The sequence below is a fragment of the Danio rerio genome, chromosome 5 (genome assembly GCF_049306965.1).
Source record: "Danio rerio strain Tuebingen ecotype United States chromosome 5, GRCz12tu, whole genome shotgun sequence".
Taxonomy (NCBI): Eukaryota; Metazoa; Chordata; class Actinopteri; order Cypriniformes; family Danionidae; genus Danio; species Danio rerio.
This window is the reverse complement of record NC_133180.1, coordinates 65,454,469-65,472,500: the sequence shown is the minus strand read 5'-3', so window position 1 is coordinate 65,472,500 and position 18,032 is coordinate 65,454,469. Positions and strand designations below refer to the sequence as shown.

General features: G+C 32.8%; 1 protein-coding gene and 1 long non-coding RNA gene across 9 annotated transcripts in view; both read right to left on the bottom strand.

Moving 5' to 3' along the window:
- The window catches only part of tmem132e (transmembrane protein 132E), a 1,112,950-nt gene extending 1,104,377 nt beyond the window's left edge, over positions 1-8,573 (bottom strand). For all 8 annotated transcript variants that reach the window (XM_073950677.1, XM_073950678.1, XM_073950680.1 and 5 more), the window contains exon 1: positions 8,349-8,573. The gene's annotated coding sequence lies outside the window, so the exon portion shown is untranslated. The remainder of the gene's footprint in view (positions 1-8,348) is intronic.
- A 6,329-nt stretch (positions 8,574-14,902) lies between these two features.
- On the bottom strand, positions 14,903-16,636 carry LOC141385638 (uncharacterized). The gene is made up of 2 exons (XR_012406419.1): positions 16,548-16,636; positions 14,903-16,072 (listed from the first exon to the last, which is right to left on the bottom strand). It is a non-coding gene; the product is annotated as an uncharacterized lncRNA (long non-coding RNA).
- Between the last annotated feature and the right edge of the window lie 1,396 nt (positions 16,637-18,032).

Here is an 18,032-nt window from a genome sequence, read left to right as displayed (position 1 = left end):
ATCTCTGATACCTCAGGTGGCACTGCATGGGCTCAGGACTACTACAATACGTTACCACAATACATGGTTGCATTCACAAATGCCTGATAAAACTGTACTGTAAATAACGCAAATTAAATATTTAAATGCTATAAATGTATAATACAATATAACATAACACACACAAACTTTGATAAAACTGCATTGGACCAACTCAATTGTATTGTAATCTGTATGCATTATTAATTATTATTGGTTTAATTTTGATATCAATAATATATATATATTTTTTGAGTGTAGGTCAGCGCAGATTCTCTTCAAGTATGCACTTTAAAATCAAATTACGAAACTGCTTGTGAGCCACTAACATGAGCAGCAAATGTCATGTTTAATTACTAAAATCAATGACTGACTGATAGTAACGCAAGAACTCTGAGGTATAGATCTCATTTTATCTCCAATCAATGAAATGTACACTATCATTCACAAGTTGAGTGAGCAATTTATTCAACTTTAAATTAAACATAAAATATTATAAATATTGTAGTGAACACCCTGAAGGTGAATGATTACCATTCACTGTACTAAACAATTTACCCATTAGGATGAAAAAAAGTCTAAAAATAAAAAAATAAAAGATAATTGGCAAATTATTGCCCCAGTTTACCTGAAATCATCCAAATAAAGTCTAAACCAACAATAAATGAAACAAACTCTGAACCGCTCATGTGAACAATTATTTTTTTATTTTATTTAATTTATCTGGAATAAGTGTAGAACAAGATACTCAGAAAACACACCCGTTTAGCTGTGCATGTACTAAATGAGCAATGTGTCTGACAGATTGCACTATTCATGTCCTTCATTAACCAGTTTTAACATTTTAATCTGTTTTCAATTATTTTTTTAATTCTTTGTTTCTTTTGCTTATTGAATTTTATGTTTCTTTTAGTATTGCTTATGTAAAGCACTTTGAATTGGCATTGTGTATGAAGTGTGTTATATAAACTAAAAAATGCATTAAAAACATGACAAAAGACATCTGTGACTGTTTTTGTCCAAATAAGCATGCCAAAAACAGAACACTAATGGCTGTTGTATAAAGCCAAGTGCCATGCTAGCAAAAGTCAAGAGAGCACAGACAGAATGTTATGTCATCTAAATGAACAATTGAATATGCAAACTTATTCATAACAACATGAGACATCCGAAATGAAGAAAATCATCAACATTTGTTATATTCCTAATGGCAAAGCAAGCAATATGATTACACAGCTCTCTGATATACTTAACTCTGATTGGTCAATTGTGACAAGATGTTTTATTCCCTGATAAAGAACCAATTAAACTAATAACAGGCTCATGAGTACAAGTCATTTTGACAGCCTTTTTTTGATGCACAAAAAGTTTCTTAGCACTTTGTATAATTAAAAGTCACATGTTTTGAAATGTGCAGAAAGATTTCATATTAGCCATGTTCGCATCCTATTTTTTATGCACATTTTGGAATATTTTTGCATAATGGAAACAAAATGTGCATATATTTTTAAAAATGCACATAAGAATCATAATCTTGGGATTTTAAAATTTGGACGCATGGACAAACCAGTGGACTGCCTACACTACCGGTCAAAAGTTTGAGGTTATTTTTTTTTTTATTTTTTTTTTTTAAAGACGTTATTTATTAAATGTGTAAAAAAATAAATAAATAAATAAATATATATATTTATTATTTTGGATAACTGCTTATTGTATGTAGTTTTTAAATGAAATTATTATTCCAGTCAATATTGCTTTTGTTACTATCATCATTTATAATAATAATAATATTAAGTTGTAATAACAATAATGATAATATTAGAGTGATTTCTGAGAGATCATGTAACTGAAGACTAAAGTAATGAAGCTGAAAATACATCTTTAAAATCACTAAAATAACTTATTAAATAAGAACATATTATTCTTGAACATATATTTTATTGTGCAATAACATTTCAAAATTAGTACAGCATTTTTGATTAAATTAATGCAGTCTTCCTGAGCAGAAGCTTATTTTAAAACCTATTAAAAAAATCCTATTGACCCCAAACTTTTGCCCGGTAGTGTAATTGTAAAATAACTGAAACGTTATTTAGGTAATTCTTAAATCTCTTAGCCAAAGTCTCTCAGTTTAACATCTCGTGACTTGAAGGAAGCAAACATGTTCGTGGACACCAAAGAACAGATTTTCAAAAGAAAAGCACCAATGCGTTTTGTTTTAACGCGCCTTTGATTGGCATTTTTATTCACATGCCCAGAGCTGCTAAAGTTACAGTAAACACCACTTGGACGCGCTCAAGCACAAAACAGTAACTTGCAAGTTCAAGAAGCACCATCTAATGTCAGGGGTGATTTTGCAGTTCACTCTGCTAGTACTCAAAGTCAAGGTTTATAATAAACACAACAGCAACTACAATAATGTCAGCAGGAGTAAATGTAGCAAATACAATTTGATGGTGCGCTTCATTTAACTTTTTCTTTTCACATTTTTATGACTTGCAAGTTCATTAAGTGCCACCTAATGTCTGCTAGATAAAAATCTGCAGATAAAAATGGCCTGAATGTGAACAAAGAAAAACGTCTCGAAATACACTGATGATAAACATGAGCGAAAACCAGTCCAGTGTGTACAAGCCTTCACACATTCAAAAGCCACCAAGGATTCATTGCGTTACGGCTTTTTTTTTCGAAGTCGCAAGTTTAGAGCATAAACTAATTAGCACATTTGGATGGAAAAATGTTACCATTGCTGTCCATAGAGGACGAGAGCGCTCTTGGATTTTATTTTAAACATAGATTTTTGTTGTGTTTCAAAAATGAACAAAAGTTTCAGTGGATTGAAATGACTTGACTTTATTATTATTATTATTATTATTTTGATCAAGTAATGTACCAAACTGTTGCACTTGATAAATGATTATATGGACTTTTTTGACTCAATGTGACCAGATATTTAATATGGTAATTTAGCATTTAAATTTGACAGGATACAGTATATATAAACAGGATGATTTACCTGAATTCATCCAAATTAGGTCTGGATAATTTAGAATAAATTCATGTCAGGGATTTAGCAAACTGTTGCACTCGATATAACTATATAGGAACTTTGACTCCATTAATTTCTCCGTTCAGTCTCTTATTTAACAGGGGTCGCCTCAGCGGAATGAACCGCCAACTATTTCAGCACATGTTTTATGCAGCAGAGGCCCTACCAGCTGCAACCCAGTACTGGGAAATGATTTCATAATTTTACCAGCTATCAAATATGGTAATTTTGAAATAAAATAAAAATTTCATATTAAGGCTGCACAATATATTATTCCAATGTATGCATCCACAATAGTCATTGTATATCGCATAGATTTACAATGTTGAGTTGTGGTAACATTTGATCAACAGTCAGATCCGAACACAAGGTTTGTGGAGTAATTGAGCTCAACTATAATGGAGTGAAATTTTTGAATTAGCACGTTTTTAAGACCTATGTATTGAGGCACAAGACATTTTACCAACTGACATTTAATAGAAAATTGAGTTATTTACTGAATACAATAAACAATGCAGTGTAATTTGCATTTAGAAAACCACAAAGCATGCTTTTATCTTTGCTTCAATGTATTTGCCAATGCTTTTAATTTTTCTATATTTTATGCACAATTCAGTTCCCAACAAAATCATCCAGATCAATCAAATGTATTATTTTGATAACACTTTAAGGACCAATTCTCACTATTAACTAGTTGCTTATTAGCATGCATGTTATTGGGACACTGGCTGCTAATTATAATTATTAACTACATATAGCAAGGAGTAAATTGGGAGTTTATTAAAGCTAAAGTCAGGTGTTAATGCTTTGCTATAGTGAACATTAAAATAAAACTTACTATAAACTACAGTATATCACAGAAATAAAAATAATCACAATGTCAAGATTTGTCCAATACCGTGCAGCCTTAGTTCATATCGACTTTGTCACTTTAAAACCCAAATCTGTCGGATCAGGCCAGTGGTTCAGTGTTTACTTGCCCTGCCAAAATTTTCTATGGCTCTACCAAAAAAAAGGGAAGTTAATAGCTATTTTTAGCTGAATATTTTAAATAATGTGTCAAAAATATATAGTCTGCGAGTCTAGAGGTTCAATACTTAAATGTTAATAAAAGTGTTATGCAAACAAAAAGAGCAGTATGGAAAATGTGGAGGTATTTTATTACGGATCGAAATTATTTAACAAAAGGTGGCTGACTTGTCAAACTGACGGCAAACTGTGCAAAACATCACTTCATTTTTTTTTTTTTTTTTGCGTTGTTCACAGGTAAATGTCTGCTTCCAAGACGTTAAAAACAGACATTTTCATTCATTCATTCATTTATTTTCTTTTCGGCTTAGTCCCTTTATTAATCCAGGGTCGCCACAGCGAAATGAACCGCCAACTTATCCAGCATGTTTTTACACAGCGTATGCCCTTGCACCCGCAACCCATCTCTGGGAAACATCCACACACACTCATATACTACGGACAATTTAGCTTATCCAATTGACCTGTACCGCATGTCTTTGGACTGTGGGGGAAACCGGAGCACCCGGAGGCAACCCATGCAAACAGAAGAAGAACATGCAAACTCCACACAGAAACGGCAACTGACCCAGCCAAGGCTCGAACCAGTGACCTTCTTGCTGTGAGGGGACAGCACTACCTACTGCAGCACTGCGTCGCCCAGACATTCTTTTAGCTTTATAGTTTGATGTTACCGCCACATTGCTGTGTCTTCGCTGTACTGGTTGTTCCAGATTATGGAAAAAAATAGCATGCTCAAAACATCAAATCAGATAAGAGGAACCGGAAACCATTTGAGTAAACTAAGCCATTTGAGCACAGTAAAACCCAATAAATAAAGAGAACTAAAACCGTTTCAGGCAACTGATTGCTACAAACCATTTGAGTTAACTTAGCACCTTCAAAGCTGAGTTCAAAACCATTTTCAAATAAGTAGAATTAACTTCGGTAAATCTCGAGTTAACTACACTCATTTAATTTGATAAACTAAATGGGCTTTGCAGTTCATCAAAGCTTCAGGTCAGCCATTCTGGAAATATCATTGGATGTGAGCTTTATTGAAGTACTCACAAAAAAAAGAAGATTATGCAATGCAAGGACACCAGCACTGCCAGACATCAAAAACCCTCGAGCTGCATCATTCTGAACAACTCACAATTAATTACATGTCATCTCGTCAAACTTGGAGAGACAATGGAGCCTGCATTCATTAGCTGACAATGATGAACTAATAGTGGCATGACTGCGAGAACGAAAGTGAATTTCCATAGTCGCACACTAGGACCAGGGCCACAGCGAAATGTGCAATTAGCCGGCGGGGATTGTGAACACACTGTGTGTGATCAGCCGTTTGGGAGAGTGGAGTGTCAACACCTCCAGATGAAACGTGACACACTGATTAATGGCGCAGCGGCACAGACTGCCACCGAGCTCATGAGATAGATGGGCCGGAGTTTAGTTTGACTTCAGACCACTGCATGTCACAGATTAATGCTCATCCTTCTCTGGAATCTTGGAATGCAAAGTTAGAGACAGGTCTTTCAAAACACACGCACTGACAAATTAATATTTCACTAGAAATAGAGGAATGCTGCGGCATGTCGATCTATGTTTGTCTATGTTAGCTTTTCAAAAATGGCAATTGGTGCAATCTTTGCTGTCTAGTCATGATCAAAGATATAAAGAAAGACTATCCATCAGATCTAACTAGATCGTTTATCAATTTAACATGTTTGAAGCACCCTACAAAGGATTATTATAAAACATCCAGCAGCACATCTTCAAACTGACATTATTCAAGCATTAAACTGACCAAATGAACATAAAAGTGAGAGTATAGACTTTTATAATGTTGCATTATTAAACATTTCTATTTCAAATAATTTTGCTTATCTTGAACTTACAGCAACAACTACAAAATAAAAACAGTTTCACTCTTTCCACGCGCCATTAAGCCGCACAAGCATTTTCAACTAATAGGAAGAGGCAAAGTGTGTCTTGAAAGGCAAATCGGCATATTAAAGACTTCTGAAGGATAATGGGACACTCAAGCCTGGAGAAATGGCTGCTCTGCTTTACAAAATGTATTTATTTATTTATTTTTACAACATCAAAATGAAAAAAATATTTTAAACTGCAATTTTGCAATAATAATGCTTTTGATTTATCAAATCCTTTGTAAACATGTCTTCTTTAGAAATAAATACATTTTATAAACTTAATTTCCATGTTTATTATTTATTTATTTACAAGTATAATATACAGTGCTCAGCATATATACAGTTGAAGAATTATTAAACGCCCTGAATAATTCACCCCCCCCTGTTTATTTTCCCCAATTCCTGTTTAACGGAGAGAAGATTTTCAACATTTCTAAACATAATAGTTTTAATAACTCATTTCTAATAACTGATTTCTTTTATCTTTGCCATGATGACAGAAAATAATATTTTACTAGATAATTTTCAAGACACTTTTATACAGCTTAAAGTGACATTTAAAGGCTCAACTAGGTTCATTAGGTTAACTTGGCAGGTTAGGGTAATTAGGCAAGTTATTGTATAATGATGGTTTGTTCTGTAGAATATTGAAACAAAATATATAGCTTAAAGGGGCTAATAACTTTGACCTAAAAATGTTTTTTTAAAAATTAAAAACTTTCTCCAGACTAAAAAATATGATCAGAAATACTGTGAAAATTGCCTTGCTCTGTCATTTGGGAAATATTTAAAAAAGAAAATAAAATTCATAAGGGGTTTAATTATTCTGATTTCAACTAAGTACACTCCTTTTAAATCCATATTTTTAATAGGAAGCTATACAATATTATATTGTGCATATACATTAGTCACTACTGAAGCCAAATCTGGGGCTTATCTAACAAAATAACTTACACTAATGGTGCAAAAACTAATACAACCAAATTTATATGTTATAGAAAAATCAAGAGAAGCAAAAAAAAATTTAAATTTAGTTGAAATTTTTTAGGTTGAAATTTATTTTTATTTTTGGCAATATTTTGCTTGAATTAACTTGTATTATCTTTTAATTTCTAAATTTGATTGGGGGCTAAAATATTATTTTATATAAAAATCATTCCCCATAAATTATATCATTAAACCATTCCCCATAAATCCACAGATTTTATATAAAATTCTCAGAATAGCAAAGAAAAAATGTGCTGAAGTAAGTTTCATGTTAACAGAGTTATTTAGTCTTCAATCAAGTAAAAATTTGCCTTGGTAAATGGTAAAGAAGTTTGTTATTTTTTAATGTTATTTTTGCTGTGGTCATCTGAATAACAATGACAACAACAACAATTATGATTAATTAAATAAAATGCACAAACAAAAATGTTGTTAATCTAAACATTATACAGTAATTAATACCAATAAATTAAATAAGATTACAATAAATGAATTATCCAAAAACTGAAACTTAAATAAATATAGAAATACAAGTTTAAAGTATAATAAAGTATAACGTATATATAAAATATAAGATTAAAATTATTAAAGTATCAACATTCATTCATTGTTAGTTAGTTTGGGTCAATTTAATTGATTAATAAATAAATTAACCAATTAACAATAACAATAATAATTTTAAAAAACAGTATTTGGTCTAAACAAACAATATCGATGTCTCCCTAAAACTATGAAAATTATAATAAGATACAATAAGTCCTTGACACCTAAATATCTCCTTCTGATGTGATTAATCAAGTTTCTCAACAAAACAAGATAGATAATTAAATAAAGGCATAGGTCTAACTTGCATATTTGATTATAGAATTATGAATTGCATTTAATACACCCCCCCGCCACACACACACACAAAAACAAATGTCCCTATAATTAACATTAATTTCGCAGCCAGCAAACAAGCAGGTTCTTCGAAGCTGAAAACAAAGCTAACTTAAAGTTCTTCTTTAGCTAAAGAAGCATCTGAACAATACAATTGTACTGTTGAGGTAAAGTGTGTTTTATATTCATAATTTCGTTCATTTTTAACCAGAGACATCTTGTGACACAATCTCTACATTGTATATTATGCTACTTTGAATATTTGCATTGTAAATGGCATGTATGAATGATAGCAAAACAACATTAGCACTAGTTAATTGACTGTGCACTGCAGTCATTGGCTGCTAATACGATTTCCCTATTCAGAATTTGCAAGGAATCCTTTTCTGAAAATATATCAAGGTGAAAGTCCGAATGTGTGAATATTAACCAACTTTACCGCATAGACTACAAAATTACTTCCTTACCTGTTGTCCGTACTCAGGATTTCTCCTTCATCAAATGTTTCCAGTTGTCGCAGCTGTGTGTTGCTGTTTCATGTTTTACATGACACCTTTTCTGCTTATTCAACCAGACAAATACTGATTTTCATGATGTTGTCGTCGCTGGTAAAGTTATCTTAAAAACGTTTGAGAGCTTCAGTTTCCATCAACAAACTTAGCAGTCGAACTCTCAGATAGTAGCCTAATTAGAATCAGGTGAGTCAGGTCATTTCACATTTGTGCACCAAATTGATCATCACAAGCCAATCCTTTGACGTAGGCTACCACATTAAAAGGCACAATATGTAAAATAAAATGTAATTAAAATATCCAAAAACCACCAGAACATTATTGCATATTTTGCTAACGTGTTTATCCTAAATGTTTTCAAGAATGTTCAAATTCAGAGAAATAAGCATTTTAACTCGTGACACGGACTGTATTTTTAGGCCAAGCCAATAATATTGATAAAAAATGGTATTCCCGTACTACGGAGCTTAAGTAATTATTAGAAAATAATATAGTTCAAAATACAAATTTAGATTTTAGTCTTAAATTGAAGGTATAGCCTACATATAAAAGAAAATGTACTAATAATTATTTTGCCGGATTGTCAGTGTTCCTTCGCTTTTTGGAGAGATTTCAAGATGTCAACTAGAACGAGACTTTTAAGATATTAAGACGTTTTTGTATAACAAATAAAATTAGAGAGGAATCATTTAAAATTGTTCATCTTATGTATCCTGTAAAACAGGCAATGGCAAGATTTTGTAAATATGTTGTTTTAAAATGTGTTTTCTGAGTTGATAAAGAAGACAGTATCATTCGTTTATTTTATGATTGTAATTATAAAATTGTTTTGGTGTGATCTTTACTTTTTTTGTTAAGCAGAGTATGAGTATTGCCTTGCAATTCAAAGAAAAAATATTTTGTTTTTTTATGAGAATACAGTTGACATCAAAATTTGGTATATTGTTAATTTGATCATTAAATGTGGATTTTTTTGCATTCATAAATGTAAATGGGCAGTGAAAAAAAACTAATTTTAATCACTTTAAAATAGAATTAGGTCTTACCCGTGTACGATAAAAGAAACAAAAAAATACCAAAGCAAAAAGACCTGTTGTTTATTCTAAAGCTTTAAATCTTTTCTTTAAATAATTTAAATATTTATATAATTTATTTGTTTTGATGTCAAATTAATGTTATCATTGTCCTTGTATGTTCTGTGTTCTAAAATTGCAATAATAAAGCTAATGATATCATGCATGCTTGATTTCCGCTTTGATTTTATAGAAAACATGTAAACGCCAAAAACAGGCTGGGTGCCACACAATCAATTTATGTTGGGACAACATGAAGGAATTAGGGTAATGTATTATTTTTTTTACAAATCTAGGTTGATTTTTTAATCTAGGCAGAGTTTTTAAGTTTAGACCAAATGCTCAAACATACCTGTTTTTTACCACAAGTTGCAGCGTTGCTCTTTTCAGTTCAGTACAGGTGTTGGAAACACATCTCCTGGCAGCAGATCTTCATTTGTGCAGACAGAGAAAAACCTGCCACTGTTGACTCTTTTACACATTTTATAAGCTCTTCAGCAGACAAAAATACCACACACACATACACACACACACACACACGCACACGCACACGCACACACACAAGTGCATTTTCACAATACAGAGTTGTACAAAAATACATCACACAATCCTTTTTTGTTTTGCAGTTTTAGATTCAGTCTAAAATGGCAGTGTGAACGCTACCTGAACCAAGTCTGAATGTATGTATTTCTTTTTTCGCTTCAGTTTATAACAAATGAGAGACAAGTGTGATATCTTTACCAAAATACATCATATAAGCTTCTGTTTGTTTGTTGTTAGTTGTTATTAGATTCGGTCTAAAATGTAGTTGCACTTGCAAACTTGCAGTTTCTAATTCCAAATAAATCAAGAAAACTGAGCTACAAGTGTGAGAGTTGTTCCAAAACACTTCATAAAAGACTTTTGTGTTGTTGTTTAGTCTTAAATAGCAGTGTGAACGCTATAGGTGAACTAAGACTAAATTCATTTTATGTTTTTTCGGTTTCAAATCCCAAAAAACTGTAAAAACACATATAATCTTTGTTATTATTAGTTTTGGATTCAGACTTAAATTATTAACGGCTGATGAACTAGGACTAAACATACCAGTTTCTTTTTTTGCTTCACTTTCCAAACAAATCAAGAAAACTGAACTACAAGTGTGAGAAGTGTACCAGAATACATCATATAAGGCACCTTTGTTTATCTGTTTGTTTGTGGCAGGGTGAATGCTAGGTAAACTAGGACTAAATATCTCCATTGCTTTTCAGTTTCAAACTCCAAACAAATCAAGAAAAAACTGAACTATAAGTGTTATAGTCATTCTAAAATACTTAACAGAAGTTTTTTTTTGTTATTGTTAGTTAGTTAGTTAGTTAGTTAGTTAGTTTTAGATTCAATCTAAAATGGCAGTGTGAATGCTAGATAAACCAGGACTAAATGTATCAGTTTCTTTTTTCTTTTTTTTTTTTTTTTTTTTTGCTGCGGTTTCCAAACAAATCATGAAAACTGAACTACAAGTGTTATAGTTGTTCCAAAATACTTAACAGAAGTTTTCATGGTTCATGGTTCTGCACCTGATTTTATATGTGACCTGATATCTACTGTACCTCCTCTTCCTCTCGCAATCTATGTTCTGCTTCGGGGCTCACCTTGTATCAGCCCCATTGCAAACTTAGCAGCATGGGATGCAGGCCATTCTCTTATCGTGCCCCTAAATTGTGGAACGCTCTCCCCACAAATACCAGAAACGCCAGTTCCCTGGACTGTTTTAAGAAACTTCTTAAAACTCATCTTTTTATTATTGCTTATAACTTATGAGGCCTTCTTTTAGTATGTATATTTTTATCATTATAATCATTCTTACTTTTTTTGTGTATTTCATGTTCTTCTGTGTGTTGATGCTCTTGTTAGCGCTTTGAGTTTGAGAAAAGCGCAATATAAATAAAATGTATTATTATTTTTTAGTTGGTTGGTTGGTTGGTTGGTTTTAGATTTAATCTAAAATGTCAGTGTGAACGCTAGATAAACCAGGACTAAATGTATCAGTTTCTTTTCTTTTTTTTTTTTGCTTCAGTTTCCAAACAAATGAAGAAAACTGAACTACAAGTGTGAGAGTTGTACTACTTCATATAATACGTTTTTGTTGTTGTTTTCTTATATTCTGTCTAAAATGGCAATGTGAATACCAGATGAACTAGGACTAAATTTATCTTTTGTTTTTTCAGTTTCAAATAAATCAAGAAAACTAAAGTACTGAACTAAAGTATAATAGTAGTACCAAAATACATTTTATGAGCCTTTTGTTGTTATTAGTTTAGGATTCAGACTTGAAGTGTGAACACTAGATGAACCAGGACTGTTTAGTTAGTTTTAGATTTAGACAGGTTAGTGTAAACATGAAGTGAACCAAGACTAAATTGATCAGTTTCTTTTCAGTTTCAAATTCCAAACAAATCAAGAAAAACTAAACTATAAGTGTAATAGTTGTACCAAAATACTTCATAGAAGCCTTTTGTTGCTAGTTAGATTTAGATTTAGCCTGAATTTGACATTTTCGAACGCTAGATGAACCAGGAACAAATGTTTCGATTTCCTTTTTTTTCTTGTTCTTTTATTCCACACCAAAGCAAGAAAACTGAAATACAAGTGTGATAGCTGTACCAAAATAAATCTTAAGCATTACTTGCTTTGTTTGTTTGTTGATAGTTTGATCATTTTAGATTCAGATTAAAATGGCAATGTGAATGCTAGTTGAACCAGGAGTAAATGTATTAATTTTTTTTTTAAAGAAGAAGAAAAGTGAAGAACCATAAGCATAAAAGTTTAACCAAAAATCACAACGCAATCTCACAGCAATTCGTAACTTTTTGATTTAGTGGCTAATTTGTATGAATTCGTATGATCTAATTTGTACAATTTAGTACGATTTGCTCATCACCCAATGAAGGTAGGGGTTAGGGGTGGGGTTAGGTGCCACGCCTCCTTTTTTAAATCGTACATTTTCGTATGACTGAACTCGTACAAATTCATACGAATTAGCCACTAAACTGACAAAGCGTAAAATACTTACGTTTCCTCATGAGATCAGGCTGAAATACACAATATAAACCTTTTGTTGTTTTTAGTTTTGGATTCTGACTTAAAATATGAACAGCAGATAAGTGTTTCTCAACTACATTTCTGGAGGACCACCAGCACTACACATTTTCCATGTCTTTTTAACTAAACACACCTGATTTAGTTCATCAGCACTGAAAGACCCGTAATGGGTGTGACAGACAAAGGAGACATCCAAAACATGCAGTGTTGGTGGTCCTCCAGGAACATGGTTGAGAAACACTGCACTAGATGAACCAGGACTAAATGTATCCAATTCTTTTCCTCTCTCTCTTTTTTTTTTTGTTTGTTCAAACAAATCAATAAAACTGCACTACAAGTGTGAACACAATCAAAATGGCTGCTTAAAGAAAACCAACTTACATCAGATCACACGAGTAACCCAAACAACATTTACCTCTACAATCCCACTTTTCCCACAAAACGCAATGTGAATTACATCCTTATTTTCAGACCTCCAAAAAGCAGCAGTAAAACAAGTATATGATCGAATAATCTTCTTTCATTTCTTTTAGAAACTTCTGCAAGAGCCCATTTTGGGAGAAGATAAGCCTGTGGGCCTGCGGCGGGACACACTTCAGTGGAGGAAATTCATCACAGCACACTTCGCTCCTTGTTTTAATTACACACAACAAACAGCATAGATGTTTCCTAATAAGATGGAGTCAGAGAGGGTCTCATTACCAGTTATGAAGAAAAAAGAGGGAGAGAGAGAGAAAGTGGGAGAGCTTTCATAAGCAAAAGTGTGGATTTCTCCTGCATACAGAGGGAGGGAGTACAATAAACAGGCAGTAAATCAGTACCAAAATGAGTTGGCATGAGAAGTGTTGCGCTTATAATATTTGTTCAGTGTAGAACCGGGGGTAATACATTTTTTAAGATGTCTCCTCAGAGTACAGATTGATCTAAATCATATCTCATGCTGGTTTCATAATATCAGGCCAAGTTTGGAACAAACTATATGTTGTTGGGTGTCAGAATTCCCATAATTTCATGACAGTATGTGATGCTCACTTTGGAGCTGTTCAAGTCCTTGGACACTTATTTTGAAATCTGCAGCTGTACAAGTTGTAGCTGTCTAAACATTCACAATTTACAAGCTGTAACTCTAAATTCTACAAGGGTGTGAATGTTTTTTACAAGTTAGAATATAGCAATTACAACATCTAAATTTGAATCTGGGGCAATACAGTGGCTCACAGCAAGAAGATCACTGGTTCAAGTCCTGGTTGGACCAGTTGGCATTTCTGTGTGGAGTTTGCATGTTCTCCCCGTGTTGGCATGGGTTTCCTCTGGGTGCTCCGGTTTCCCCCACAGTCCAAAGATATGCGCTATAGTAAATTGAATAAACTAAGCAAGGCCGTAGTGTATGAGTGTGAATGTGAGAGTTCATTCCGTTGTGGGGACCTCTGATAAATGAAGGACTAAGCTGAAGGAAAATGAATGAAATTTGAATCTGATATTTTTTTTCGGTTTGTTTTATTTTTCGGTGACAGGGCAAAAATTTGGGAGACATACTCACATAATCTGACACAATGACTTGTGTCCATGTAGCCTACAAATAAAAAAACAATAGAAACCATCATAGAATTTATAATGTTATAATAGCTTATACTGTTTTTAATTGAAACTATATTAGTCCTGTTGGGTATCTCCTGGAGATTTGTTCCCCTTCAGGTTCTCTTCAACCCTAACTGAACATGTCTCAGAACTCATTATAAAGCATACAAATGTAGTGGTTTCAATGGTTCATATTTGATGGTTAGGAATGTTTTTAAATATATTATGCGAAACTATTACAGAGCTTGCTGCTATATCTTGTACCCTGAATCAGCCTTTGATGTGATAAAACATGACGGCACTCTGAACGTAACAAGACCATTTTTGAGAATTTCGGCCAAAGCATTTAGGAGATATTTTGTTCTGCTATGAGGAACTCGTTTTTTGGTATTATTTAGATCTTCTGATTCATTTAAGTAAACGACTAAAAACAATAAACAATTGATAAAAATCAAAAATGGTCAAGCTACTTATTTTACAAGAACTGTGTTTTTGACAACACATAAAAAAATAATAAATAAATAAATAAATAAATAAATAAATAAATAAATAAATAAATATATATATATATATATATATATATATATATATATATATATATATATATATATATATTGTTTTGAAGGAAGTTGGAACTAAATATGCTGGGCAACAGAGGCCTCATGTAACTTTGTGAACAATCAGGCAAACAGCCTAGAAGGAGTTCAAAAACTTAGATTTGTTTATTTTTTATAATTATTATTATTTTTTTATAATTAATTTTTAGGGGTTTTCACCTTTATTTGGATAGGACAGTGGAGATTTTTCACAGACAGGAAATGTGGGGAGCAGAGATAGGGGAAGGATCGGCAAAGGACCTTGAGCCAGGAATCGAACTCAGGTCGCCATGAGCACCTTGGTGCTATGTATCGACGCACTAACCACTAGGCTATTGGCGCCGACATATTTTTTATAATTATGATGGCAATTTACGTCATAGGATGCAATCGAATTGGCATGAGCTCAAGGAATCAGAGGGGGGAAATTGTTTCTAGCCCATATGGTTTAAAAGTAATTAGCATAAATGTGTGCAATATTTGGGCACCTATTTCATTTTCATTTATTTTGTTTTCGGCTTAGTCCCTTTATTAATCCGGGGTCGCCACAATGGAATGAACCGCCAACTTATCCATCATATGTTTTACACAGTGTATGCCCTTCCAGCTGCAACCCAACACTTTGAAACATCCATACACTCCTGCATTCACATGCATACGACCAATATAGCTTTTTCAATTCACCTGTACCGCATGTCTCTGGACTGTAGGGGAAACCGGAGCACCTGGAGAAAACCCACAAGAGCACAGGGTGACCAAATTCTACACAGAAATGCCAACTGACCCAGACAGTAGTAGCAAGGAGTCGAGATTCCAAAAGAGTTGCATTCTATAATGCGAATCAACACGACTGCATGTGCATCAGCATTCTAATATCCTTTGATCTTTACATTTGCATTAAGCATCTTCTTACAGCATCACCACTTACCAGCAATTGAATATTCTAACCTACAATCAAAGACCTCATGTTTATCACATGTTATGTTTATCAAAGTCAGCTCAGTTTGGACATTTACAGAGTCTTCCTTGGCAAGACTGCAGTTCTTTTGAATCACAGAAAATAAGGATCTGTAACCAAAAGGAGGCAAACTTGTAGATTAATAAACTTTTTTGTCTCTTTAGAATGCTGATTCACATCTGATAGGTGGCTGCTCTGAGGAAGCAGCATGTCTGTGGCAGTTTTCAGCTTTAATTTCACGAGGTAAGAAGGGAATCTCGCTCTGCAGCTGAAAAGCATTTGTCTTTATAAAGCATTAGAGCAACAGCTGTGATGCAGATTTCCTCCAGTCATGAAGAGCAACACTGTCCTCTACTGGCTGAACGCTGCATTCCAGGCTGCTTAGGACAATATCTGCTGGATACAAGATAACGTGGTGAAAGGTTGACTGCCAAAAACACTCCCAGGTCATCATTAATTATGAAAGTGAAACTATAAGGTATGTTTTAAGAACATAAATACACACTACTGTTCAGAAATGCAGCATTTGTATACTATTTTATACTAACTAATGGTGAATATAAAAAATATATACAGTTGAAGTCTGAATTATTAGCCCCCTCTATACTTTTCCACAATTTCTGTTTAACACATTTCTAAACATAATAGTTTTAATAACTCATTTCTAATAACTGGTTTCTTTTATATAAATTATAAATAATATTTTACTAAATATTTTCAAGACACTAGTATTCAGCTTAAACTGCAATTTAAAGGCTTAACTTGGTTTATTAGTTTATTTAGGCAAGCTAGAGTAATAAGTCAAGTCATTGTATAGACTAGAGATGTCCAAACTAGGGCCCGCGGACCAAAGTTGGCCCATGGTAACCTTTGATTTGGCTCACAATCCCATCTGAGAAGAGGAAGAATGATGGGAATGGTTTAGAGATTGTTATCCATTCGGTCTATCGCCAGGATCTGGTGAGAGCACAGTTAGCTTAGCTTAGCATAAATCATTGAATTGTATTAGACCATTAGCATCTCAAAGTTTTACGATGGGGATGGTTTAAAGATTGTCATTTCGAATTGAATGTGATAATTTATTTGTTTGTATTAATGTTAAGCTACAAAAAAGCTTACTGGAATTAAACATTTCAATTTAAATGGGGTCAATTAATCAGATTTAGTTTAAAATGTGCATACTGTCACCCGACAGATAGAGGTCTTTGGGGAGCAAATCAGGGCAAAGGGAGATTCTGCTTGACTACTGAATTTAGCTTTGAACTCCACTGTGTTATAAATGTGATTGTTTATGATTATATTGCAATAGTTATAATTAATAAATCTATATCGCATTTGGTAATATGACTCAAAACAGTATGGTTTATTTATCTTTCGCCCATGGCTTTCAATGATACTTGGTTTTTGGCCCTTCATATGAAAAAGTTTGGACACCCCTGGTATAGACCATTTCAATTTGGTGATGCCATTGGCCCATGAAAATTTGCTGTTTATTGTCAAACTATTTTATAACTGTAAAAAAGGCAATCCAATCAGAATTTATGTAAAAACAGCTATCATAATATTATTTATTAATATGTCAAGCTTTTTGAATTCCCGAAGCTATGGAATTAAAAAATGTATAACAGGAAATATGTTAGGACAATTGTTATTGTTTAAATCCCTTAAAATGGTCTATAACAATGACTTGTACTGTGGATGATCAAAAACATCTATATTGCATAAGAGGGCTAATAAGATTGACTTTAAAATGTTTTTTTTTTTATTTTAAACAATTTTTTAAAAAATGCAATCAGACTTTCTTCAGAAGAAAAAAATGTTATAGGGAATACTGTGAAAAATTCCTTGCTCTGTTAAACATCATTTGAAAAAGTAAAAAAAGTTACAAGTAAATGTGGCCAAATCTTCAATGTATATTTCACTTTTTTGTTGTTGTTGCAAATTGTCCAATAGCTGCACTGTAAAAAATTATTGTTATTTTACTTTTTTTTTTCAGCAGCTTGGGTGTAACGGCTGTTAAATTACAGAAATTTACCACAAAATATCAGATGTTAAATTACTGATCTTTACCACAAAATAGCAGACGTTAAATTACAAAAATTTACCACAAAATAGCAGACATTAAAATACAGAAATTTACCACAAAATAGCAGACGTTAAATTACAGAAATTTACTACAAAATAGCAGATGTTAAAAGTGCAGAAATTTACCGTAAAATAACAGACGTCAAATTACAGACATTTACCATAAAATAACAGCCGTTAAATTACAGAAATTTACTGTACAATAGCAGACGTTAAATGAAAGAAATTTACTGTAAAATAGCAGATGTCAAATTATAGAAATTTACCA